This window comes from Ictidomys tridecemlineatus, chromosome 5, assembly GCF_052094955.1.
Source record: "Ictidomys tridecemlineatus isolate mIctTri1 chromosome 5, mIctTri1.hap1, whole genome shotgun sequence".
In the NCBI taxonomy this organism is placed as follows: Eukaryota; Metazoa; Chordata; class Mammalia; order Rodentia; family Sciuridae; genus Ictidomys; species Ictidomys tridecemlineatus.
Window position 1 is genome coordinate 64,699,172 of NC_135481.1, and position 27,803 is coordinate 64,726,974.

General features: G+C 41.9%; 1 protein-coding gene across 7 annotated transcripts in view; it reads right to left on the bottom strand.

Annotated features, from left to right (window-relative positions):
- Window positions 1-7,443, bottom strand: part of Slc8a3 (solute carrier family 8 member A3) — a 133,282-nt gene extending 125,839 nt beyond the window's left edge. The window contains exon 1 of one of the 7 annotated variants that reach the window (XM_078050128.1): window positions 7,329-7,443. The gene's annotated coding sequence lies outside the window, so the exon portion shown is untranslated. Of the gene's footprint in view, window positions 1-6,294; window positions 6,315-6,410; window positions 7,205-7,328 lie in introns of those variants that run through there. The other 6 variants (XM_005322845.5, XM_021724844.3, XM_021724843.3 and 3 more) reach the window with 6 other exon arrangements.
- Window positions 7,444-27,803: the final 20,360 nt, after the last annotated feature.

Genomic DNA, 27,803 nt, shown 5'->3' on the forward strand with positions numbered 1-27,803 from the left:
CACAGAGATTAAGCACTATGATGCACCAAGAGTTTACAAAAGTCTCCTTGCACACCTGATCTCACTGAGTCCTTCTTATAAGGATGATCATTCAGATACAGGTCATACAGATCATCCTGTGAGGATGATTGTACAAATAAATTGAGGCTCTGTTAATCACCAAGGGTTTTGATGCCAGTGAAGTATGGAGCCAGAACCAAACTCTGACTGCCAGAGGTCTCCTTCCACCAGGGCTGCAGACATGTATTGGATGATCAGGAAGGACCAAGAGAAAATAACTTCGGCAATTAAACAGACCACAGGACTGAGATCAGAGAAGTGAGAAGACCTGGGCAGCCTGAGGCAGCCATCATTCCTGCCTTTTATTGCTTCCCAGAAACAATCACCTGGACTCTATTTTTTGAGGTTGCTCATGGAGAGAGGGCTAACATCCTTCTGCCCTGTTGCTAAGCCATTGAATGAAGCTGGTAATCAGCCTCCTGTATGTCCATTCTCCCCAGACCATTCTCCAGAAGCCTGATTTATTTATTTTTAATATTTATTTTTTAGTTGTAACTGGACACAGTATCTTTATTTTGTTTATTTATTTTTATATGGTGCTGAGGATTCAACCCAGGGCCTCACACGTGCTAGGCGAGCAATCTACCGCTGAGCCACAATCCTAGCCCCAAAGCTTGATTTATTTTAATACCATTTAATTTATCTTATTTTTTTTAAATGTTGAAATACAAAATTAAATCATTTCACTGCTTGAATGAAGAACAAATGGAGTCTGGCAAGTAGTCAAAGTCATCTCTAACAGACGTGGCTGGAGGACTCTCTTACAATCAACTTGAGGGGTGCTCTAGGCACCCCTTTCACAAGAAGAGCTAGGAGTGGATTCTCAGACTCCCAGCTGATTAGCTTCAATCTTTGCAGCTGTGCTCAGTCCCCAATACTTCAGGATTCCCCTTGAAGCTAATTTCCCTATTAGTTCCTTCTGAGGGGCTGAAAGGCGAAGGCTCAAGATGGTTCTTCCTGTCTGACTAGGGAGGGATTCTGGTGGTGTGGTCCAGGATGGGCATAGTGGTTGAACTAGATCAATGGTTTGCATGAGACAAGATGGCTGGAGCATGGGCCCAGTGGAGAGTGGGGTGATCCTGGGTGGGGACTACACACTGGTACCAATCTAGGACATCAGAGCACACTCAACCCAGCTCAGGGGGACTAGAAGCCCAAACATTCAGATAGCCAAGTTGACTGGCAGCTGACCTTTGACTTGCCCAACATGAAAGCAGACACACTAGGGACTTCAAGTTAAAGCTCGAAAGATTTATAGCACTTAAGGTATACTTAGCGGGAGGCAATCTATATGCTGTGAAATAGAACTCACGGAATACAAAGCTGTCAGGTCAGGGAGGAGCTTATCAGTCAACACATCGAATCCAAACTCTTTTAATGAACAAGGAATCCAAGACCCAGAGGATAAAGACAGCTCTTTTCTGTGGTTGTCAGAAGCAATAACAACTAGAACCTAACCTTCTTACCACCAGCCCCATGCTTCTCCTGTTATGACACGTTGGCTGTTCCTGGCTTGATTTGTTACTCCATTGCTTGCTTCTTTTATGTTAAATTGCAGGGATCCACTTCCTTGACCTTGTTTCACCTGCCTCGAGAGCAAGGTGGTTTGTTCACTCCTTCACTTTTCATTGAACATCTAGTGTGTTTCAGGCTGCATGGAACAGGGAGCGGGAGAGAGAAGGCCGACCCAGGAGGGGGAGGCAAGCCACAGGCAGAAAAGCCAGAACAAAACCCCTCCATTTCAGAAAGTGTAAGGAACTCATGACAAACAGAGGCTGTGTTCTCAAGATTCAGAGGAGAAAGGAGTACTTGGTGAAGCCTCCCCAACAGGAAGAGCCATTGAATAGAATGTTGGAGGCAGGTATGACCCTCAGGGGCAGGTAAACTATGAACCAAGGCATAGGAGAAGAAAGGACAACTTTACACAGGTGACCCCAGGGCTACATGTGGAGTGGGGAGCCAGAACACAGGAACTTGAATACAAGGATATGGAAAAATGGGGTGTCCTTCTCAGACTTTTGTGAAGGAAAATGAAGAGCTTAGGAGGGTGTTTTAGGAAGTAAATTTTGCAGCAGTGGTCATAAAGACTTGAAAGAGTGAGAGGTTGAAGTTGGGAAGATGGTAGATGCCATTTTGAACAGTGTAATCATGATAGTAACTACTTCATGCAGCTATGGCAAGGACTGAATGGGGAAAAACCCATGGGTAGTACTTTTCAACAGAGTAGGTGACAAGGGGTAAATACACAAATAATATTGCTCTGCTGAGTTAAGGAGCAAGAAACTTCAGATAAGAGAGAGTCTAAAGCAATTTGTGAAGGCCCAGGTGGCTCCCTGGGCACTGGGCAGGAGGAGAGCAATTTTCTACTCTGAGGTTAGAGAAGAATAAGAAATCAAGTGGGAAAAATCAGGGTGCAAAGAAAGAGTACTGATCAAGCTCCGTACTGTCTGCCTCGTTCTCTAGGACTTTGAGATCTTCTCCTCTCAAGTGACTTGGAAAGTAGTACATGGGAGCCAGAGCAGGTTTTCAGTTTCCAGTCCCACTTCCGGATCCAGTCCCCACATGACCCAGCATTCTTGCATACAACCAGGGAAGCCCTATGGGTCAATCCAAATATCAAGCCAATAAGTGCTACGTGGCCTATTCCAAACTATATCTAGGATGAAATAGAACAGTGTTCGTAGTAGATAGGACTCCCTACATACCCTGTCTGAGTACATGATTCTGGAATTAGCCTTCATTCGCCCTCCATATTATTTTTTGAAATCCATTTACATATGCATGTGATTCTTCTTATTTAGATATCTTGCTCTGTGATCTCTATGGATGTGTCATTGGACCTAAACCTTTCTTAACCTTCCAGGCTCCTTCCTGGGGTCTTTCCCAGGCCTCCGAGACCTCTCCATCTCCAATCTTGGGGAGCTTGCTTTGCTCTGCTGCTTAGTGTATTGTATGCCTCCTACAGCCTTCTTCCTTTCCCCTAAAATACCCTGACCAGTATTAGGTTTAGAATGCCCATTTCAAAACCAAACGAGCAACCAAACATAAACTGACCTCATTAAAGAAAATTAATGGAACTTTCTAAAAAGGCATCTCTGGTTCATACACTAAAGCAGACAGAGAGCCTCCCTCACAAGCTGCCAGGACCACACTCGGGAGTATCTAAAACAGCCTCTTCCTTCTCTGCCTCCCTTTCCTCCTACACTCCAGTTTCAGCCAATTTCAGCATACTATCTAAAATGCAAATCTGACCGTTCCCACTGGAAACTAGGTGAAAATCCTTAGCATGGAGTAAAAGCCCTATGGCTTCTCCAGACTCAACCCCCTCACCCCATACACACACACACACACATACACACACACACACACACACACACACACACATACACATTATACTCTATCTGCAGCCATTTGGGAAAAGTCTCCTCTACGATAGGCCTCTGCATATTCCTCTTTTCACTCAGTACTTTCTTACCTTTCCTGCCCTCCCCTTCCTGCTTTCACCTCCTTCCTTCCTTTCTGGGCTTAGCTGTTCCTTAAAATCCTTAAAGCCCTATGGAGGGGTGTTCTTCCTGTGCACTTACACTGACCCGTGATTTACCCCCCAGGGAGAGCAATCACTTTCTGCCGCAACTGCCTGTTCACTGGTTGGTTATCCCTGCTGGAATCTATGTGTATGAGGAAAGGGGCCATTCTATTTTACTTGCCTCTGCACCTTACTAACACATGCTGGCAGGTAGGTGGCTGTTGAATATTCCTTAAATAAATGGCTGGCTGAACAAATAAATGAAAGCTTTCTCTTTTGGAATCCAGTGTATTTCTGAATCTCACCAAATATTGAAAACAACCAGACTTCAGTGAAAAAGTTTTTCCTCTCTTCTAATGGTTTGAAGAGAAGTCAAGATGTGTGACACATTCTTCAATCCAGATTGTGGGCAATCACTGGATGGATCATGCAGGCCAGGGCACAATGCCTTCAATGAGTGCTCATGGTCAATACCAATAATTGTGTTCAGAGACTACATAAGGAATTGCCTTACAAAGGAGCAGACTGGGGTCAGGGCAAATGCTTTGGGGTCCCAGCCTATGGAGGGGCACAGGAGAAAGGGACTTTTTTTTTGACAGGATCAGTTTGATCCCATATGACTCCCTTTTCTGACCAGGAGGATGTGGAGAGCAGTACAAAGTGGAGATCAGAGGAGCAGGAGCAGAGAGAAGAAGCTGTAACTTGTCCTTCCAGTTTTATTAATTCAACCAATGTTTACTGAGTGTCTGCTGTATGCCAGGCACAGAGATAGGCGCTGGGGATATAATGTGAAAAAACACCAGCCATCTTTCCTGTCTTTGTGGAGCTTATTGTCTAGAGCTGTGCCCAGCATTACTCAGTTATAAACAAATTTAATGTGCATCTTTAAATCACTTCAAAATCATAAGTTATGGGTGTATGAAATAAGGGAACCTGGCCTAGTCAGAGAAGGTATGGAAGGCTTCCTTGGAGAAGTAGCTGAGAGCTGGAGGGTGTGTAGGAGCACATTAGGGGTGTTGGGAGAACTTAAGTAAGTATTCCAGGTAGAGGAAACTGAATGGCCTTCCCATCTGCAGCAAGTTAAAGAAGGACCACTGCGACTAAATTCAGTTCTATAGGTTCTTTCTGCTTCTTCTCAACCAAATATCTATACTTATTTAAAGAAAAAGACTAGGGAGTGGACTGTGTTTAAAAAGTAACTACTATGGAAACTGTAGATTGGAAAGAAGGATTGGGCTGAGGAGGCCACATCTGGTCACCACAAACTCTGACCATCAACCATCCTCATTTGGAAAAGTGCAAGGAGTGAAGGGCCAGCTTCCTCTCAAAGTTGGATGCAGTTGGGGAAGCCAGCAAAAGAAAGGGCCGGCTGGAGGCCAAGCGCCCATACACAGTGAACTGATCACCCTATTTCAGGAAGAGCATGGCGCAGCAGCTATATTTGAAAACCCGAGGTAAACAAGAGCTGAGCTCAAGTGGACGGGGCACAACAGCTGTGGAAGATTAATCACAGGCGGCTGCAAGTCACCAGGTCGCTGGAGGCCCGGAGGCTTCCCTTTTGGTGCCCGCACCAGAAGGCCGGATGTGTTCCTATCACGTACCCACACCCTCCCCGGCTTCAGGGCTTTCTTGACCACCCAGGAGCTGAGCACCTGGCTCCCAGCTGCAGCCTGCGTTTCTGATAAATTGCACTCAATTTCAGTCTTTCTGCCTGGGAAACCTTAGCACCACGTTCAGGGGTTTGTGTTTTAATCGCCAAAAGAGAAGGGGGAAAAAAAAGAGAGAGAGAGACAGGGAAAGGGGGAAAGGAGGCGGGCAGAAGCGAGCGGGTAAATTTATGGCACTGCATTAAAGGCGTTTGTTTTATTTAACCCCCCTCCCTCCACGGTTAAAAATAAAACACAATAAATACAGGCGAAAAACTGCGTTTTTCCTGGAGCAAATAGCTTTCATCATCTCCCCCAAAGGCTTGGATCCTCGGGGCAGGTCAGCCAGGGTCTGCACGAGCAGCGCTAACCTCTAAATGAGGGCCTGTGGCTCTGTGTGTGTGTGTGTGTGTGTGTGTGTGTGTGTGAGAGAGAGAGAGGGGGGGGGGAGGAAGAGAATGGGGAGGGGGCTTAGTTATTATATACTTCGCTTCTCTCCACACAGCCCGGATCGCCCAGACCACCCCAGTCTGGACAGTCAAGGACTGGAGAACCCCTCCTTGTCGCCCGCCCCTTTGGCGGCGGTGGGAGGGTGAGCTGGGGCTGCAGTTCCCGACCCGCGGCGGTGGAGTCCCGAGGTTGGGATGCGCGCGTGCGTGCCTGTGTGCACGCGGGCGCGCGCCGAGTGAATAATGCGCTCTCCTCCTAGCCCCCAAATCCGGTGGGCATTCATCCCCAAGAGCCCAACACGCCCTGGCACAAGCGATACACACATGCATACAGCACGCAACGCAGCGATTTCCCCAATGAGCTGAGCACCCGCCACTACCCAGCAAGCCCACGACTGGACTGTACATACATTCCCAGGCATTTCTCCCAGCACCCCCATAGACACTCACTCCGACAGACCTCCCTCTCCAACACCGCATACACGACGTATACTTTCCAGGGCACCCCCACACACACCACACACACACACCATCCACACACATAGACTTCTACTGGCAGTAAACCCACAAAAAGGCAATACCTATGAATGATCATAAGAAATAACTTAATTACCATAATTATTCACGGCCACGTTCCTTCTTGGGGCATCCCAAGCCTCCCAGCCTCCGTCTCCCCTGCCTCGGTCGCCCGCTGAGGGGGAAGGGCAGGAGGCTCACCCCATTACTCACCGTTTCCTCTCGGCCTCTAGAGCCAAGTGGGCAAGCGAAGAGGGTAAGGAAGATGCGCGATGCCCCCGCCACCGGGCTCCTTACGGGCCGCCGCGGCTCATCGCCCCCGCGGGCTGCCCGCCGGCCGCAACCGCGTCCGGGGCATGTCAGTCCGCCGCCACCTCAGTCGCCCGCCCGCAGGGGCTCGTGGACTCGCAGCTGTCAGGGGGCTGCGGGGCAGCGCATCTGGAGCGCGAGGACTGGGAGGGAGCGGGGCTGAGGCCAGGGCGAGGGGACAGAGGAGGGGCGCTTCACGCGGAACCGAGCAACCAGGAAAACCCCGACGCGGAGCACGGGTCGCCCAGCGCGGGAGAGGCCCGGAGTCCCGGCCGCCGGCGGCGGGGGATCCCTGCCGGGAGGGGCTGCAAAGCAAGCAGCCCGGCGCGCCCTGGCGGCTCCAAGGGACCCGGCTCAGGCTCTCAGTCGCGTCGCCGGGGCTTTCCCGGGACTGGGAGCGCGCCGGCTCTCCGACTCTCACGCCGTCACCGCGGGAGACGTCTCGGCCTCGCTGAGCGCAGAGGGGACGAGCGGAGGGGCTGGTTTCTGGGCGAGCCGAGAGCTTTGCCCATTAAGCTGCCGCAAGAAGCCAAATCAAAAAGCCAATCTCCAAGCCTCCAAAGCGAACGTCACCCTATCAGCTGGGAGAGAGAGCCGCACCGAATGACAAGCCGCGCATATTCAGCCTGGTGCGCAGAAGGGAGACTTTCAGATCACTTCCCGGCCAGAATTGGGGACATCGAGCCTGCACCTCGCGTCTAGAGAGCCCGGGAATACCAAACGCAGACAGAACCCCTACCCCGCCCACCCATCCAACCATTGGAGCCTGGCGTCCAGCGCCTCTGGGCCGGCGGCGCTTCCAAGACATCGGCGCGTCCTGACCTGGATTCCCGGGAGTTGGGAGCTCCAGGCAGCAGGCGGGCGCGCGACTCTGGCTTTCCCCTTGTCCTCAGGAGACGCCGCCTGCAATTCCGAAATTAAGTCTCCACCGAACACATCTGTGGTTTTTAAATATAGCAGGGGACGATTACCCAGGCAGGGTCCACCCAGGCCTAGGGGAGGAGTTGAGGGGGACGGAGGTTAGCAGTGGAGGGAAAATAAAACTCTTTTCTCCCCCGTTTTTTTCTTCTCTTGTTGGTGCAGAACTCAGCCTGTCATTTTCTCAACCCAAGTCAAACAACAGCTTGTGAGAGACGCTTGAGTGAGCGCTGGTATGTTGGCTTTTGGCATTTTTTTTAAAGGCTAAAAATAAGAGGGGGCTGCCTCCCAAATTGCGGCTTGCTTTGGGCCTGGAGACTGGAGGAGAGATGCTCCTTTGATGCAGCCTCAGAAGTAAGGTTTGGGGCTTGGCTAGGGCGAAATGTACACACATAGCCTTAAATCAGATGCCTGTAATTTCTGCTATATTTGTCAGGCGTGGTCCTGGAGGCAGGAGGGGTGGGCAGGCCTCTCCTAAGAATGGAGTTTCGTGTTCTGAGCTTATCGTGGCATTAGACAGCTCTAAAATGAGCACAGTGGGTGGCCTTTTGTATGGACACCAGGGTGGTGGGTACAGATATTAATATAAAGGCCAGTGGTTGTTTTTGCAGCCTTCTGCTGCCTGAAGATAAAGATGATGGAACCAATAAACAATAATAATACTTACCAAATATAAGCCTCTCCTTGGAGCCAGGGGTGGTGCTAGTAAAATTGGTTTATTATCTCATGCCATCCTCTGAAGACTATGAGATAGGTACAACTTCTATTTCCATTTTTCGGTTGAGGAAGTTGAGGCTTAGAGAGGTTAAATAAGCATCCCAAAGCCACATGCAGCAGAATCAGGATGGGAAAAAGCTGGAACTAACTGGGGTTGTGCTGACACACAACAGTTGTGAAACCACAATCTGTACATGTAATTTCCAGGATCCTAGGCTCCCCAGAGGGGCTGCTTTCCAACAAAGTTTGATCCCCAAAGGGGTAAAGGGGGTACAGGTCTAGAGAGCCTCTGGACTTGGGATGAAGTGAGTTCATTTCTGATTCCTTGACTCAGTGTTCCCCTAGCAAGTCATATAGTGGCTTTTGTCCTGAGTTTGGGTCTTGGATGTGCCCGGTTAGGAGTACTCTGAAACTTTATGGGCCTTGCATTAAGTTAGGGCTGAGACATTGACTTAGTAAGATTTCAGAAACTCCTGACCGTAGGATTTCAATATGTATTTCTTATTGGGATTTACCTGTGTCTCTTCTTGTAGAGCACCACAGCTGACTGTATTGTAGTTGAGACCAAGAGATTGCTGGTGGGCATGAAAACTGGTATGGGAAGGCAATTTGGAAAGATTAATCATTCCTTAAAAAATGTGAGTCCATGTGACTCCTTAATTTTACTGGCAGAAATTTATTCTATGGCAATAATTATGGATAAGTGTAAGCATGTAGTTATGAGGATATTCATGGTAGTATTCATAATAGTGAAAATTAGAAACATCTTAATTTTCCAACAGAAAATAGGTAGAGTAAATCATGTTGACATAATGGTGTAGGATACTACTATAAATGTACTGATTCAGCATTCTATGTATTAACATGGAAAGGTTTTTCTGATATATTATTGAAAGAGAAGAAAATAGAACATGGAGTGTGATTGTGTATGTATGGTGTGTGTGTGTGTGTGTGTGTGTGTATGTGTGTGTGTGTGTGTGTTTATGCCCCAGCAGTATAAAAACACCACAATGGCAATGGTTATCACTGAATGGCATGATTTCTGGTGATTTTCTTTTTCTCTTTAGATCAACGTTATTGAAGCATAATTTACATGTAATAAAATTCACCATTTTTTTTTCAGTAGTGGGGATTTAATCCAGGGCTTCACATATGATAGGCAAGCACTCTATCACTGAGCTACATTCTTAGCCCACACCTGTTTAAAATGTTTATATTGATGAGCGCTATACTTTGGATCTGAAGTGGTAAAGCCCTGCTCCTCAGGAAAGCACTATTGGGAGGTGGGTAAACCTTTAAGAGGCGGTGCCTAATGGGAAGTCTCTAGGTCATTGAGGACATGCCCTTGAGGACATGCCCTTGAGGACATGCCTTTGAAGAGGAAATGCCCTTCTTTCTCTCTCTTTCCTTCACTTTCTGGCTATGAGGTGAATAGTTTTGAGCTATCAAATGCCCTTCTTTCTCCAGAGGCTAAGCAGCATGCAACAGGGCAGATGGCATGGATTGTAGGAAAGGGGCATGAAGCTTCTTGGTTATGCCCCCATTATTTACTATCATGCCCCAGAACTCCACAAGTTGCTGCCTCTGCAAAACTGGGAACTTGGGCACTTCCTAAGGAATAGTCCTGCCTACCCCAACCATCACTGGCACAAGGCAAAGCCCTGCTGCTCACAGGCAGCGTAAGTTGCCAGGATGCCACAGCCCTTGAACTACTGTACAATCTGACCACAGTTAAGAAGAGGCAAGAGCAGAAAATCAAGTTCATCTTTAAAATAAGTCCTGGAGAAGCTCTGTATGGGAGATGAATGTTTAATAAGCAGTTTGATAACAGGGTAGTTTATTGAGGCATGATTCTTTCCTATACATTATATTATTTTTAACTGTGTTGTAACTTGCACATCAAACTTTTGTCAATTATTTTTTGCCTTTGGTAAAATTGTTTACATGCAGAAACATGCACAAATCCTAAATTTGTGGGTCATGTAAGGTCAAAGATTTTTTTCACAAAGTAAATGTCTAGTATTTAATCATCACCCAAAATTATAAATATTACCAGTATTCAAGGATCCCTCATGTTTCTCCCCATCCTTTCTCCTCCTTTCTAAAGGGAACTGCTCTCATGATTTCTAAAATCCTACATTAGTCTCATGGAAACATATAGAATAAACTATTGTGTCTGGATTCTTTCTTCATGTGACTTTTGTAGGGTTCGTTCATGTTTTTGCATATAGCAGCAACTGTTTATTCTTAATTATAGTTTCCACTGAAGAAATACACAACTTAACTTGAAAAATTTTTTGATTTTATTTTTTTAATTGGCAAATAATTTTATATATTTACAGTGTACATATGATGTTTCAGTACATGTATACATTATGGAGAGATCAAATCAGGTTAATTAACATATCCATCATCTCAAACATTTGTCATTTCTTTGTTGTGATAACATTTAAAACGCCTCCCTGTTAGCTCTTTTGAGATATGCAATACATATTATTATTGACTGTGGTCACCATGCTGTGCAATAAAATGCCAGAATATATTCTGCCTATCTAACTGAAACTTTGTAAATTTTAATTCTGCTCTTTATTGCTAGCTAAATTGTTTCCAATTTTTAAATCCTTTTCCATATGCTGCCGTGAAAACTTGTATTCACGTCTTACGCTTCCTGTGTCTACTCACTTCTCTTGGGTATGTATCTAGGAATAGACTGGCTAGTTGGTTGGGTTGTGAATATGCATCATTGATTGGTAATGACAGTTTCCTGTTATTTGTACTTATTTACACCCCTGCTCCACAGCATTATTTTGTCACATTTATGTTAATGTCAGTCTACTTAATTTTAGTCATTTCAGTGGTGTTTATTGAACTTTAATTTGCATTTTCCTAATAACTATTGAAGTGGAAGCTTTTTGATGTATACATTGGCTTTTAGATAATCCTCCTTTGTTCACGGATGTAGCTTCATTTTTCTGTGAGATTGTCTCTTTTTCTGATTGATGTGTTGGGACTCTTTACCTATTCTGAATGAGTCTTCTATCATTACATGCATTGCAAATATCTTCCCCAATCTTGCTTTCTCATTCCCTGTATTATCTTTGCATGAACTGAAATTCTTACTTTTAATGTAATCCATTTATTTGATTTTCTTTTTCATCCTAATTGCTTTCTGTTTCTTTTTCCTTTGTTAACCTAAGGTCATGAAGATATTTTTCTGTTATCTTTTAGAATTTTATTTTTTAAAAAAAGTTTTAATTAAAACTTTTTAAACGTATAATCCTTCTGGAATTGAGATTTTTTTAACTTAATGTAAAGTAAATTTTGCTTTTTCTATATGAATATACAAATAATTGAAGATAGGTACAATTTATCAAAATGAAATCATTTCACTTACAATGTCACCTTTGATATAAATCAAGTGTTCATATATGTATATATCTATTACTGACTATATATTTTATCAGTTATTTTCCTACTTTTGTGTCTATATCATGCTTTTTTTTTATATGGGGGATTGAACTCAGGGGCACTCAACCACTGAGACACATCTCCAGCCCTATTTTGTATTTGATTTAGAGACAGCGTCTCACTGAGTAGTTAAATGCCTCGACATTGCTGGCTTTGAACTCGTGGTCCTCCTGCCTCAGATTTCCCATATCATACCATTTTAACAATTATAACAAAACATCTTGATATCTATGAATATTTTTGCTTTGTTCTTTATGAGTATTTTGGTTATTTTTGGCCTTTTGCAATTATGCATAAATTTTAGAATTTAGTCAGAATTCACAAAAATTCCTGCTGAGAATTTCATTAAGATTGCATTACATTTATTGTCAACTTGGAATGAATTGTCAATGTCAATCTTTACAATATTGAGTCTTCTGATCCATGAACATAGAATTTCTTTAGTTCTTTCATTTCTCCCAGTGCTTTCCTAAAAGTTTCAATGTACAGTTCTTGCACATATTTCTTTAGTTTTATTTCTGGGTATTTGAGTTGAATGATGCAAGTAAATGGGTTCTTCTTCTTCTTTTGTTCTAGTTATACAAAATTTTATGTTAAACTGTTTTTCTTATGGTAAAAATAAAATTGACTTTTGAATAATGATTTTGTATATGGTAACATTATTAAATTTGCTTTTAATTCTGAAAGTTCATTTGTAGACTCTCCCCCCCCCCAATATATAATTATGCTTACAAGTTTCTTCCTTTCCAATCTTTTATTTTTGCATGGGCTAGGATTTAAAATACAGTGACAAATAGAAGTGGGCATAGCAGGTATCTCTGTTCCTCTCTTGATCTCAGTGGAAACACTTTCAATACTTTCCCATTAAATATGTGAGCCAGGTGTGGCGATGCATGCCTGTAATCCCAGTGGCTTGGGAGGCCGAGGCAGGAAGATAGCAGATTCAAAGCCAGCCTTTGAAATTTAGCAAGGCCCTAAGGAACTTAGTGAGACCATGTCTCAAAAAATAAAAATAAAAATAATAAAAATGGCTGAGGATGTGGCTCAGTGGTTAAGTGCCTGTGGTACCAATAAACAAAAACAAAAACAAACAAAAAATGATGTGAGCTTTATGCTCTTTGTACAGCATCTTATCAGATTAAGGAAATTCCCTTTTCTTCCTAATTTCTTAAGATTTCTTTTGTTTTTAGTTGAAAATGTATGTTGAGTGTTTCAATTTCTTTGCATCATTGAAATAATTGTATGCATTTTTTCTTAATCTGTTAAAGTGGCACATTATAAGGACTCGTTTTCTAATGTTGGAAATTTTACATTCCTGGAACAAAGTCTTGTTGGTTGTGTTGTATTATCCTTTGATGTGTATCTTGAATTTTGTTTGTGTGTTCTTGATTAAGGATTTCTGTGTACAGATTCAGGATACAGGTTGACCTATAATTTTCTATTCTTAAAATGTTTTTGTCAGACTTTGGTGTCAGGGTGTTCGGGCTTTACCAAGAGAGTTGAGACATGTTTCTTTGTTTTCTGGAGGAATTTGCATAACTTTAGTAGGGAAGCCAATCTGGAATTAGAGATTCTGCGTGGAAAGATTTTTAAAGAAAGGATTCAATTTCTTTAATCAATTGTATTAGTTTTTGTTTTCAGGGGTGGCTGCAACAAATCTCCTCAATTGGGTTTAAAACAACCCAATTTCATTATCAGACTATCGGGTAGCTTGAAAATCCCTCGCAGATCTTGCTAGGCTAAAACCAAGGTATTGGCAACAATGTTTCTTTTTGGAAAGTCCTTCTTTTTTTTTTTAACTTTTTTTTTATTGGTTGTTCACAACATTACAAAGCTCTTGACATATCATATTTCATACATTAGATTGAAGTGGGTTATGAACTCCCAATTTTACCCCAAATGCAGATTGCAGAATCACGTCGGTTACACATTGGAAAGTCTTTTTCTTTGTCTTTCTTGGCTTCTAAAGGCACTTGACTCATGGTTCCCTTCCTCAGCAGCATTGCATCTCCCTGGCCTTCTTTTCTAGTCACATCTTCTGAGTACAGAGTGGGGAAGGTGCTCCATTTTTAAAGACCCATGTGAATACAGTGGACTTGTCTGGATAATCCAAGATGATCTCCCATCTTGAGGTCCCTAATCACCTCTGCAAGGTCTTTTGCCTTGTAAGGTGACAATATCCACAGGTTCAAGGTATTAGGTTATGGACATCTTTGGGGAACCATTATTCTGGTTACCAGATTGACATTTAAATTAACCTTCAAATACATGCAGTTTTTCTATTTTTTTCATGTTTCAGAATGTCAAATTGTATATTTCTAGGAATTTGTTCACTTCATGTATCAAATGTATACTTTCAATTTTTTTGGTAAAATATCATGATAGGGTCTTTAATGTTTTTACTTTCTATTAAATTAGCACTTTTAGAATTCTATTTTTTTCTTTATTTAATTTTTATGTTTGTGTGGTTCTGGGGATTAAACCCAGGGCCTTATCCCCAGCCCTATTTAAATTTTTTATATGAATAATGTATGCCATTTTTCTTTTCTTGATCAGTCTTGCTAAGATTTAAAATCATATTTTTAAAATTGTTTATTCTAATTTGTTATATATGATATCAGAATTTTACAGTTCATTTTACACATATAGAGGACAATTTTTTATATCTCTGGTTATATATAAAGTATATTCATACCATTCGTGTCTTCATACATGTACTTAGGGTAATGACCATTTTTTTAAAAATAATTTTTTAGATGTTGATGGACCTTTCATTTATTTATATGCAGTGCTGAGACTCGAACCCAGTGCCTCACACATGCTAGGCAAGTGCTCTACCACTGAGCAACAAACTCATCCATCAAAATCATCTTTTTAAGAAATTCAAAGAAACTTTTAATTCTAATGATTTTTATCTAATGTATGATTGTAGCTTATTTTATTATTTCTTATATTCTATTATTTCTGTCATTATTATTTCATGAGGTTTGATTTACTATTCTTTTTTTCTCTCTCTCTCTCCCCTTCCCTCCATATATCTCTCTCTATATATAATATGCATTATATTATATTTATATAATATATATTTTTCTTCTTCCCTGAGTGCCTGGTAATTTTTTAATGGAATGCTAATATTATTTGAGAAAAATTCTATAATTAATTTGAGTCTCTGGATAAAGTTAGCTTTTCTAGAGAGGCCTTTTCTTGAGTGGACTATTAGGACAGAGATAAATTATCCTAATTCAATATGTATTAAAGCTTATTGGAGACCATGATCCAGGTTTAGCAAGGACTGGTCTATTTGTCCCTTATGTCACAAGGTTTTCTTCCACACGGAGTCAGGAAGTCCTTTTTTGTTGTTGTTGTTGTCTCCACATGGATTAGAGTACTTCAAATTCTATTTAATTTCTCATTTGTTTTCTCTTCATTTCCTTCCTTCCTTCCTTCCTTCCTTCCTTCCTTCCTTCCTTCCTTCCTTCCTCCCCCTCTCTCTCTCTCTCTCTCTCTCTCTCTCTCTCTCTCTCTCTCTCATATCTCTGTCTCTATCTCTCTTTTTATTTATTGTACCAGAGATTGAACTTGAACCCAGGGCACTTAACCATTGAGCCCCTTTTTTATATTTTATTTAGAGACAGGTTCTCGCTAAGTTGCTTAGAGCCTTGCTAAGTTACTGAGGCTGGCTTTGAACTTGGGATCCTCCTGACTAAGCCTCCGGAGCTCTAGGATTACAGGTGTGTACCACCGCACCCAGCTTTAATTTCTCAGTTTCTCGCTTACTGCAGTCTGCCTACCTTTTCAGTAGACCACAGATGTGAATCTGCAGATGCCTCAAGAAGAAAGGCACTAAAGAATTTTAGCCCACATCTAAGTGCCTGCTCTCCCTCGTGGGTTTCATCCCTCAGGTTGTCTCTGAAGCTTTTGTTATTTTCAAGCCATAGCTAGAAGTGGAAATCATTTATTTTTATCTTTTTGTAAAAATCTACTGACTACTCTCAGCTATTCTCCTATTGATCCTGGAAATTATTTTATACTGTGTAAAAACACAAACTAGAATTCTGGATGAAATTTTATTAAATATATAAATTAATTTAGAAAGTGCAGACATTTTCATGATACCATAACATTTTATCATAGAAAATTGTCACCCCATCTAGGTATCTCATTTTCTTCATATCATAATAAGATATATCCAGTTTTGTATCTAGTCACTTTAATCGTTTTTTTTTTAACAAGAGGTGCCTACTGAGACCGATAGAAGTCTAGAGACTACAGTATGCTCAACCAGCAGGTGGAGAATGGGTGTGAGAGAGGTGGAGATGAACTGATAGGTTCACTTTACTGGATTACTGGGTGTCACCTGAGTGGCTTTCATGCAAAGAGTTCTAATGGGTGGGTTTGAACCAAGAAGATGTGTTGCATAGGGACACTCTGAGAGGTGGTGACTGCAGCGTCTGTGTAGTCTGTCTATTTTGTGGGTGTTAGAGGGGTAAGGCAAGAAGCTTGTGTGTATATGTCCCACAGCAGGGTGGGGTGTTACCAGGAGGTTACTATATAAGGCAGATAAATGGATCAACCACCTAGAGGAATTGGGAGGAGGTAAAAGGCAACAGCGTCAAGTATAATTGAGTTTTGGTATGAGAAAGTCCGACTTGGATGCCAAGACAACATAAAATTATAAGAATTCACTATAATTCTTCCCTTGGTGCCTCAGCATTTACACAGATTGTTTCTTTTTTATTATTTTGGCTAAAACTTATAAAACAATGCTGAGTGATAGAAGAAATAGTATTTTCAATTGTAAGGCAATTGTAGTTTGAGTAGTCATGGTGGTCGTGTTCAGGGTAATAGGAGATAGAAAGCTGGGTAACAGGAGAAGGCATCAGGGAATAGGTGGTCCTCTCCCCAGAGTGTCAAGAGGTTGATGGACACAGGACAGGTGCCTCCTTGGGAAAGCAGTACTCTCCATTAATTGTAATAACTTGCATCAGAATTTCCTTTAGGTATGGAGGTATATGGAAGTGTAGGGTACATATTTCAGCAGAGAAGAAATATACCAGGAAGATGGGCTGAATAGACAAGTTCAGGAAGAAAAGCAAAAAATGTCTTCTGTTTGGTGCCTTAGGAGAGGCGGTCTCTGGGCATCACTGGGTGGAGGCATTAATGTAGGGAGTGGAGAGTCTCCAGCACTGGAGGAGATGTCATCTCCAAAGGTGAGGTTTTGGGTTGGCCAATGTCCTCTGAGGCAAGGTCATCTGTGGTTGGCTAGATTGATGTTGTATGGGATGTGAGACCAGGGTATCCCTTTTTAGTGGGTATGCACTTGAGTTGATGAGGACTGCCAGACTGTAAACCAGTGGAAGTACCCAAACCACTAGGAAGACCAACAGTCGACAGAATACTGTCCTGTACTGCTACACCTGATTGGACTTTTTTTGTTTGTTTGTTTTTCTAGTGGAATTTTAGTTTTAAATGAATCCTGGATCAGATGAGCAGCTGCGTGGACTATGGGACAATTTATGATTAGTGAGTCTCAACAGGGTACGTGCCTTGGATTTGGCCTCCAGCCCTTTTGGGATGAGGACAAGATGGAAGATTTATAAAAAGTAGGTTAAGACCTGGGGCAAAACAGAAACTTATTTAGGGGCTTATTTGCTGGGCTGGAATTTGAGGAGTTGTTTGAAGAGATCGTTATGTCTTTAATTAAACGAATCATCTGGGGCCTATTAGAGATGTGAAAGTTTCATTGAATGCCTTTTTCAAGTATTTAAAGAAGTGAAATATGTGGTGTCTTGGTTACAACCAGGAACGTCTGTAACTCTGAAGGAAATTAGGAGTGTCCTAGACAGGCCTTTTATTTTGTCCTTAGAATATGTGGAGACATGAGTGATTTTGATTTATATTTTGGGGATTCATGGGGCAAGAGAATCCCAGTGTTTTTATCTGGAGGGGGACAAGTTTAGGTAATGACCCAATAGTTTATAATAAACATGAAGATGGGACCATTTGTTGACCAGGGCTTCCAGGGTTAGGATGAATACCTGAAGTTTGACCACATGTTGTTTTGAGAGTCTAGTCCTTTATTAAGAATATCCTGGCTAAAGGATTGAAAGCGACAATATTTCATTAAGCTCCCTCACTTATGATGCTCAGCAGTGCCATTTGCATAGTCCATGAGCTTCTATTACAGGGTACTTGGTTAATCCCAATGGATTCCCTGGGTGGTGAAGGGCTGACCTCCTCCAGCATACTGGCTTCTGGCAATGGATTGAGAATGGGGGAAATCACTTCCTCCTGTAAGTGGAACATACCAAAGGGCCAGGCTTAATTCTATGCTGTCTTAGGGACACTTCTGCAGCTGTGCAGGAAAACTGGAGGCTTTAGTGTGAAGAGTAGAGTTGCCTCCAGAATTGCCTCAAGCACCAAAGGCGAAGTCATCTGCAGTGGCAATGTTTTGAGTTGGGGCCATGTTGTCTGAGGCAATATCATCTCCAGCAATGAGATTGTGACCCGGGTCAATGTCATTTCCTTGACCCAATGAATAATGGGCAGCTGAGTATGGAAGTTCACAGGCTCAGGGACGTGAGAGTCTCTACTTCCAAGAGAGCCCAGGAGCCAGCCAGCCACCTATTGTTAATAAGGGTGTAGAGCCAGAGGTTGGAAGGGGCAACGTTTTGGTTTTTTTTTTTTTTTTCCTATGATGCCCTGGGGCTACTAAAGGCCATCAGAAGTGGTCCAGAGATCCCAAGAGGCATGGAAGAGGTTGTCAAAGCCTTTACTATGAAAGAGCCTTTCCTTTTTTTATTCCCACTCCCTCTCGTACTTCTTCTTTCTTTCTTTTTAAGGCTTTAAGGAAATAGTGTATTGTGTCCCTTCAGAGATAGGGGCAGACTGTTGAGAGGCTGCTGAGGTAGGCACTGAACAGAACATGTTGGCCAAATCTACAAGAGCAAAATATTTACAAATTGTTAGATAGAATAAGTAATTTTAATAAGAATGGGAACATAGCAAAGGTTGTAATAATCCATGAGGTGCCCTTTATTTTTTCCAGATTTGAGAAAAAGCAAAATATAATTGCTAAATGAAGAAGCAGTGGGAAAAAAAAAAGCCTTTTGTTAGTTAGGCTTTGAATAAGTTTTAATCCTTAAAGGCTGTATTTTAATTTTCTTTAGGCCATACTAACTATTTGAGGCTCATGGGCTCCCATTTTATCAACTAAAGAGTTACTTTAGCCCAACATATTATTGATTGGCGTACCTATGCTTAACTTAGAATCTTTTTCAGCCAGGCGAGCGCGCTACCGCTTGAGCCACATCCCCAACCCTATACCTTTTTTTTTTTTTTTGCTTATATTTTAGTTGTCACCTCAAGATTATAGGAGCAAAAGGTTTAGATTTAGTATGATTTGAGCCCCACTATTGTATCTATGAATTTTGTCCATGAGTGCATTTTAGCAGATGTTAAAGTTAAGTGAGCATCTATGTTGTAGAGACACAAAAGTCTATAAATATCCTTTAAAAAATCTTGTATAAATTCTTTAGCATATAGATTTTGGATATCCAATTGAATCAAAATATAGAAATTCATTTTAATTTAATACTATCATTTATACATACATGTACACAATTCATTTATTTAATCTGTATTAAAATATATACATAAATGTATTTAATTACATTTTTCTTCCCTGTACTTAGGGTTAGGTCTATAAATCAATAAGAAATCTAGGGCAAGCATTATGTTTTGTAGACCTGATCTTTTGCTAGGTGCTTAATATTTTTCTCTCCTCCATCCTACTTTGGACTTGGCACATAAAGTGGAAAATCTTTTGTTTTGTTTTAGACTTTTAGCTGCCTTTTTTAGTTTCTGTCTCTGCTAGTTAAGAGGAAAAGGGCCAGTTGTGGTGGTGCAAACAACTCAAGAGGCTGAGGCAGGAGGATCATAAGTTCAAAGCCAGCTTCAGCAACTTAGCAAGGCCCTAAGCAACTTAGCAAGACCCTGTCTCAAAATAAAAAATAAAAAGAGTTACTTTAGTTTAGAGCAACATCCTACCTAATGGTTAAGCACTGCTGGGTTCAATCCCTGGTACAAAAAAAAAAAAAAAAAAAAAAGGAAAAGGGAAGGAAGAAAGAATTGTGTTTTCAGGCAGGAGTATCTCCCTGGGATGGCCCCAACCCCAGGGTGATCAGTTCCTTCCCTACTTTTCCCCCCCCTTCCCCATCCCTTCCCCCTCCTCCTCCCCCTCCTCCTTTTTCAGGAAGCAGGACTTTATTCTGCAATATGGAGGAAGCATGCTTTGCCCACTGCCCTAGACATAAATTGTTACCACTCAGGAACTGGCCAGCAATGCCCCTTGTGGATCCCTTGCAGGGTTCTAAAGACCAACCAGAGCCCGAAAATTCTTTCTTTCCTTAAAGACACCCATATCATTATTTAAAGAATTCACTCTTATACTGTTATCAAAAATTATACTAAAAATTTATCACTAAACTAACTTTATTATATTTTTTCCCTCTTAAATTTCTTTGCTAAATATCTTCACTGTCCCAGTGACTTTCGTTTCTTATTTTCTTGGTATATACTGTGTCCTTATCCTTCTTTAGATTTTCTTTTTTAGTTAAAGTCCAGTCCTTAAAATTGTTGAAATTTTTAAGGCTGAAAATGGTTTTCCCTCTCTCTTTGGATGTTTACTAGACAAGTTCCTGGTGTCCCAAGTGGTCCTTGCAGTGAGCAGTGCCTCTGATGCTGGTTATGGGCAGCCCCACATATAGGCAGCTGTTCCAAGGGACCTCATTTAGGTTAAGTAGGAAGAGTGACAGAAGCCGGGGAAAGCAGTCATATTGGGATGGCAGAACCTGCTGCACCATTGTCAGAGAGGTGCCAGTGGGAAATAAATAATCTCCTTAGATTGTGCCAAATCAATTCAGTGGAGAGTCAGAGGGTGAGGCTCCTACTCCATCTACTAAGGCTCTGCTGGCCTAATGTCTACCTGACAGCCTCTGAAGCTGGAATTACCCCTTCTGACTTTCAATATTAAGTCAGTAAGTTCTCAGAATATAGCTGAAAGATGCAAATTGCTTCTGATCTTGCATGAAATTTTACTTAAAAAATACATGTGTCTAATGTTTATATAGCATGTTGCTAAATTATATCTGTAGATAGAATCTCCTTAAAAACTGACAATGATCCCCAAAGGTAGATATTGTCCAATTTGACGATGAGGAAACAGGGACCCACACATAATTAAGTGCTTTGCTTAGGGGCTTGTGGCTACTAGAAGTGTTCAGAGCAGAGCTCCTGACTGAGTTCCAGCTCAGGGCTGTTCTTTCACTCTACAGCCCTTTCTGTAGAGGAGTTTGGCGGTTTCTGGTATCCTTTGTTGAAAAAGAGTGGTAAGCGGTCTCAATGCAGGACAGCCTTTCCCCCTTTTTATGGAGAAAAAGTCATCGTAGAGCCGTGTGACGTGTTAGGGATGAATCAAGCCCACAGAAGCTCCCTCAGACACCAGTGACAGTCTCTGAGGTCCAGGGGCCTAGGTCCACCCTGGAGAACACAGGTGGGCTGTGATGAAGAACTCAGAGAACAGCCCTCAGGGACACTCAGAAACAAGCCCAGGCTCTAATGGAGTGAATCCCCAGAGGAGATGATGAAAGATGGGAACTGGACAAGAATAAAGGCTCTTTGGCACAAGGGAGAGAGGCAAAGGGAAGAATTCAAAACTCCAGGTTCACTCTGATTGCACCTTGATTCACCTGAGAGACCTCACAGGGGTGAGGGGCAGTAAAGCTGCTGCAAAATCCTCTTCAGGAGCACGGTGAGGGAGGGAGGGTGTTCATTTTTTCAATGAGTGCTTGACTGAACATGGCCACGCTGTAGGTGCCGGGATACATCAGCAAGCACGAGAAAGTTCCTGCTTTCATTGGTTTCCATTCTAATGGAGAAGGAGAGGGAGAATAAGCAAATGAATTAGGGTCTATTTTCACAACACTTCACATGAAAATAAGTGGTATGAAGAAAAGCAAGCTAGGTGAGGGGTTAGAGAGCAACTGTTTTGGTGGCAATTTAGTCGGAATATCCGAGAATTTCTGTGGAATGTATCCCCTCCTGTTCCCCACACCTGGCAAATTCATGTATGAAAGACTTAATCCTCTAGGTCTGGCCTTCGGGGAGGTGATCAGGTTTGAATGAGGACATGGGATGGACCCTCCATGGAAAAAAATTGGTGCCTTTATATTAAGGAAATGGAGGGGCCAAGCTTTTTTTTCCCCCCCTCCTCTTCATGTGAGGACACAGCAAGAAGGCGATCCCCTGAAAACCAGGAAGAGAGCCCTCACCAGGAACTCAATAGGCCAGCAGTTTGATTTTGGACTTCCCAGCCTTCAGAACTAGGAGGAATAATGATCTGTAGTTTAAACCAACCAGTCTGTGGTACTTTTGAGATGGCAGCCCTAACTGAATAAGACAGAAAGTCTGTCAAAGGAGGTGACATGTGAGCAGTGATTGGAAAGAAATGAGGCAGTGAGCCACGAGCAGGTGTAAGGGCAGAGGCGCGGGTACTCTGTCCAGGGTATAAGAAGTAGCCATCTTGGCTGCAGCCTCAGCCACCACAGAGAGTGGAATGGGGGTAAGGGAGGGAGATGTGCTGGTGGAGTCAGACAGCCTGCAATCCTAAGATTTTTTAACTGGCTTCTATCTTCTCTGGATTCTTAAGATAGCACCTGCTTCCTCCTCTCCCTGATGGAAGGCTGTTTCCCTTCACAGGGGCTGAGCTGTCTACCTGCAAGGTACTCGGCTGATTACTTGTTTGCTGGCAGTTTGGAAGGCAATAGAACCCAAACAGCAAAGTCTCGAATGGCATGGTGATTTAAAAATTTTTTTTTAAATTTTTGCTTAACACATAATAATTGTCAATGAACCTGGAGGTTCAGGAGCACAGTGATTAATCTGCTAAAGTCCCCAGTGGCCCAGGAGCAGCATCAGGCCAGACAGAACAGACTTCAGGCTCCTAGGCAGTCTCTCCCAGAGGAAATCATCACAAAACTTCTGGTGTTGATCTATTGATTACTCTTCCTTTTGCCCAGTGAGAAATGCACTACTTGATGAAAAGAAAACAGCTCTTGAAAGATTTGCTCCTTCCCAAGATGGGGCACAGGCCAGCTGTTAAATAGCATCTGCTTCTATGACACAGATTTAGAAAAAAAGAAAAAGAAAAAGAAAAAAAAAACGAATGATTTTTACCTAATCATGAAACCAGTGCATATTTGTTGTTGAGAAATTAGACATGTAGGAAATTAGAAAGAAGAATCATCCAAATACCACCACCTGGAGATACTTATTATTAAGATTTGTAATTTTACACATATTTTTTGCATCTACCTGATATTATTTGGTAGCTGGATTAGATAGTGCTGTGGTTTGGATGTGGTTTAGTTGGGTTACCCAAAGGTTCATGTGTTCGAGGTTTGGTCCCCAGGTGCTATTGGGAGGGGCTGTGGAGTCTTTAAGAGGTGGAGCCTATCGAGAGTTCCTTAGGTCATTGGGGGAGTGCTCTTGGAAAGTAGTTCTCAAGTGAGACACCTTGAATTCTCCTGAGAGAGTTATAAAAGGGGCAAGCCCTGTCACACCGCATTTCTACTCCCGGGTCCAGATATTATCTTTTTCTCGCTCCCATGTGCGGTCTTACCATTTTTGTCTACACCATCAGGGCACACAGCCAAGGCCGCACCATGCTCTTTGGATTTTGAACCTCCAGAAGTGTGAGACAGATAAACCTCTTTCCTTCAAAAGTAGATTGTCATATTTCATTGTAGCGATAAAAGCTGAATAATATACCTAGTAATCCCTTTCCATGGACATTACCTTTTAATCCCACATACTAGCCTCTGGGCTCTAGTGGCACCAAGGAAAATAATGCAGGGAGAAGCTGGAGTTGGCAAAAGGCTGTTTTGTGGGGTAAACACCATTGTGTTATAATCATGGCAGTTCCCCCAATTTATTAGGCATTAATCAAAGAGTATAAGGGGCCTGCAGAGACCTGGGGACTGGGTCTCAGATCAAGTTATCATATTTGGCATGTGGATGTCAGTTAGACTTGTTTCTGTGTATAATTCATTCTAAAGAACATGCTTAATATATAATCACACAAATGGCATTTAAACTTTTCTGGCTTCCATCATGGCCCAGTCATCCTGACTTTAGACCTGCTAAGTTGATCTTCCTAACCAGGGAATAGACTGATTCTTTGCCTTTAGAGATAAGGGAGCTGTCTTTGGCAAAGATTTTATCTTTGTCTTCATCAGAGATTTGTTCTCCATCACCTGATTGGAACCACAACTTCAGTTGCCTCCTCCTTATTTTTGCCCAGGGAAAGTCTCTTAATGGTGTGTGTAGTGAGTCAATAATAGATTTTAATTAGCTTTCACATTCCTACAATTTTGGTGTCTTTGTTATCTTTTCCATTCTGTGGCCAAGACTAAAGCAGGAGCTAGACACAGACCTAACTCACTTCTTGGTTCACCTTCACCACAGCATCCAGGTAACTTTACTGCCCTTTGATGCCTATCAGAGCTCAGAGGATGGTATGAGATATGGCATCACATGAGTAGGAGGTTCTGTTAACTGCCTAACAGACATTTTCCCTTTCTTTTGCCTTGACTACAGCAACAGCAAACATCCACAAAAGGCACCAAAAAGGGAGGAATGAAAAGGCTGCATAACATAAATTGTGATTGGCCTAAACCAGTCATAGAAATCTTAATCCCTCCTTGACAGATACTCACTTTTCAGTTAGAGATGACTGTGTGATTCAGCTCCCACCATGGGCTTAGAAGAAAACCTAGGAAATTTTTTTTTTCTTCCTGATGAGTAGGAAAGTGGTTTTTCTTTTGTTTGCCTTTTCTCATCTTTGAAGATAGTGTGAAGACCTAATGACTAGAGCTGTGGCAGCCATCTTGTGACAATGAGGTAACAAGCATGTGCAGGAAAGTTGACATGCTAAGCATGCTGGAGTTGAAGGGTGAAAATTATCTAGACTCTTGATCACTTTTCAAAGTTGCCAATAAACTCTGGAACAGCTTACTTCAGGAATATTCCTTGGGGAAAAAAGAGTATTTCTTATGGTTTAAGTCACTCTTTCTTGCAGGTACCCTGTCCTAAAGGATACATATGTCGGGTGACCAATTAGTAGAAGATCTAACTTTCTGAATGGCACCATTAACATTGTAGTAACTGCAGTACAACAGGTTCAGTTTCAGAATCTTGCTGCTTGCTTGTGTGAATTTAGAGAATACCGCCTGGCCGAGTGTTTCTTTTTTTGTGTGAAGCTATTGGTGTTCCTTTGTGATTAATTATGCACAGGATATTGGGACTTGAGAAACTGAGAACTTCAGGAAGGCTCTTCCCTTATGAATATAGACTATAAAAAATAATTGGACTGGCCCTGGCTTAGTTCAACACGGGCTGGATGATTGATGACCGTGTGTGAAATTATTTAGGACACACTAGCGCGGAAGGCACAGCTGCCGGGCCATGGTGATCTGATCTGGCTGGCTAAGGCCAGTCCTCTGAGTTTCCTTTGTAGCAAGGGGTTCGAACTGAAGAGACTGCACTGTAACAGGAAGTAATTATAATAGGAAACACTTATAAATACCAAGGAGCCTAATAAGGGTTTGCTTGAAGTATTACTTTAAATCCTAAACAAAACAAAACAAAACAAAACAAAAAAAACCTGCCTTTAGCTCAATTTCACAAAATGAAGCAATCCATGCACAGAGAGGTGAAGTAATGTGTCCAATATTAAACAGCCACTAAGTAGTAGAGCTGGGATTTGAATCCAGCCAGGCTCCAGAGGCATGTTCTTAACCATCGTGGCCTGCCACCTCTTGAAATTATGTCTAATGTCCATGTCCGTGAGTGAAGCTTGCATGGTGTAAGGCAAAGGAAGAAGGGAACAGGATAAACTGAAAATGCACATCCTATCCAGCAAATTCTGTGATGGAGGAAGGTGGGCCCAGTACTGCCATATCAATGTGACTGTCCTATCATGATAGCTTCTCCCCTCTCTAGTTCTAAAGCAGTACATTTAAGCTGTGTCCCTTGGAGTGATGCAACACTGCACGATCCACTGTGGTTGCTGACATCATGGACAAACGGAGATCAGTGACAGTGGTTATAAAAGATAATTATAATGCATCCATTTGACATTAAAAGCAATGTTGTGCTGGGCGTCATGGTGTACACATGTAATCCCGGTGGTTTGGGAGACTGAAGCAGAAGGATCGAGAGTTGAAAGCCAGCCTCAGCCTCTTAGAGAGGCCCTGAGCAACTTAGAGAGACCCTGTCTCTAAATAAAATATAAAAAAAGCTAGTGGTGTGGCTCAGTGGTTAAGCAACCTTGAGCTCAATCCCTGGTACAAAAAAAAAAAAAGTTTCTCCTTTGTTTTTTGGGACATTGTATGAATTTTGTATTCTCACTCAAAACTTTATAACCATTATGAAAACTTGGACTCCCCCCCGCCCACGGGGAAAGTTTCCTAGCACCAGGACTTAAAGTACTAGACCAGGACAGTATTGGACAAACCAGGATGGTTGGTCACTTTAGCCAATAAACTGAGATTGTGCATATAAAGCATTAGTGTGATGCCTGGGGCACCGAAGTGTCCATTAGGGTCTTGGGAAGTTGAATCTGGGTTTAGGAGCACAGAGATGCCCAGAGTTCTCTCAGTGATGGAAATAAACTCATTTTACCACAGGGAGGCAGGTGAGGAGCTCGGGAGAGCTTTTAGCCCTATTTTATTTATTGTCTAGGATGCTCTAACAAGCTACATACAAAGGTTTAGTTAGGCTTTTTTATGAGGACCATTAGCAAGGAAGATAGGAGTGGGCAGAGATGAGCAGCAGGGAAAGACCATGCTGGACTTGTCTATTTTTTTCTTTCTTTTGTTGTGTTCCTGAGAATTGAACCCAGGGGCACTCTACCACTGTGCTACCTTTTTATTTTGCAAGAGGGTCTCAATAAGTTGTGGAGGCCTTGAACTTGCAGTCCTCCTGCCTCATTCCTCTGGGTGGCTGGGATTACAGGCTTGTGCTCCACACATGGCAGGACCTGTTTCCTAACGCATGAAACAGAAAACAATGAGGCAGAGTTTGAGCACTGTTAAGCCCTTCACGATAGGGTTAACAAAATTTAGGAGGTCCAGCTTTATTTCAATTTCAAATAAACAACAATCTTTAGTTCTTTATAGTTATACCATTTTAAAATATAATAAGTACATCACAAATATGGTGTGAGACATATATATCTAACTTTAAAGTATTCATTAATTATTTGAAGTTCAAGTTGACCTAGGAATCCTGTATTTTTATTTGCTAAATCTGGCAACTCACTGCATGGGAAAGTGGGACTTAACAAATGTTAACTGATTTACATATGCATATAATATATAACAATAAAATCAGGGCAATAAGCATTTTTGTTTCCTCAAACATCAACCACTAATCATTTCTAAGTTTTGGGCCATTTCTTACTTTTTTAGTCTTTTTGAAATGTATCCCAGATTGTTGTAGACAGTAGTTATTCTGTTGTGCTATAGGAAACCAGAATTGATTTCTCCACTCTAACTCTATTTTTTTTGGTAGTGTTTCAATTTTTAATCTAGGATCAAAATTCACTAAGTTGAGATTTACTGTGGTATATTCATGTATGTACATACAAAACTTTGGTCAGATTCATTCCACTTTTTTCCCCTATTCTGTCCCTCTTGCCCTCTTCAATCCCCTTTGTCTACTCGCTATTCTTTCCTCTATTTTTAATTAAGTTTTTCATTGATTCTTTTTAGTTACAAATGACAGTAGAATTCATTTTGATATAATTATGTAAGAATGGAATATATTATATTCTACTTAGGATCCTGTCTTGTGGATGTATATGATGGTGAGAATCACTGTGGTGTATTCGTTTATGTACATGGGAAAGTTACATGAGATTCAGATAGTATTCTTGATAATTGCCATTCTGACTGGAGTGAGATGAAATTTGCATTTTTCTAATAGAGAGGTTGAATGTTTTTTCATATGTTTATTGACCATTTGTATTTCTTCTTTTGAGAATTGTCTAGTTAATTTCTTTGCCCATTTGTTGATTGGGTTATTTGGTTTTTTTGGTGTTAAGCTTTTTGTGTTCCTTGTATATCCTGGAAA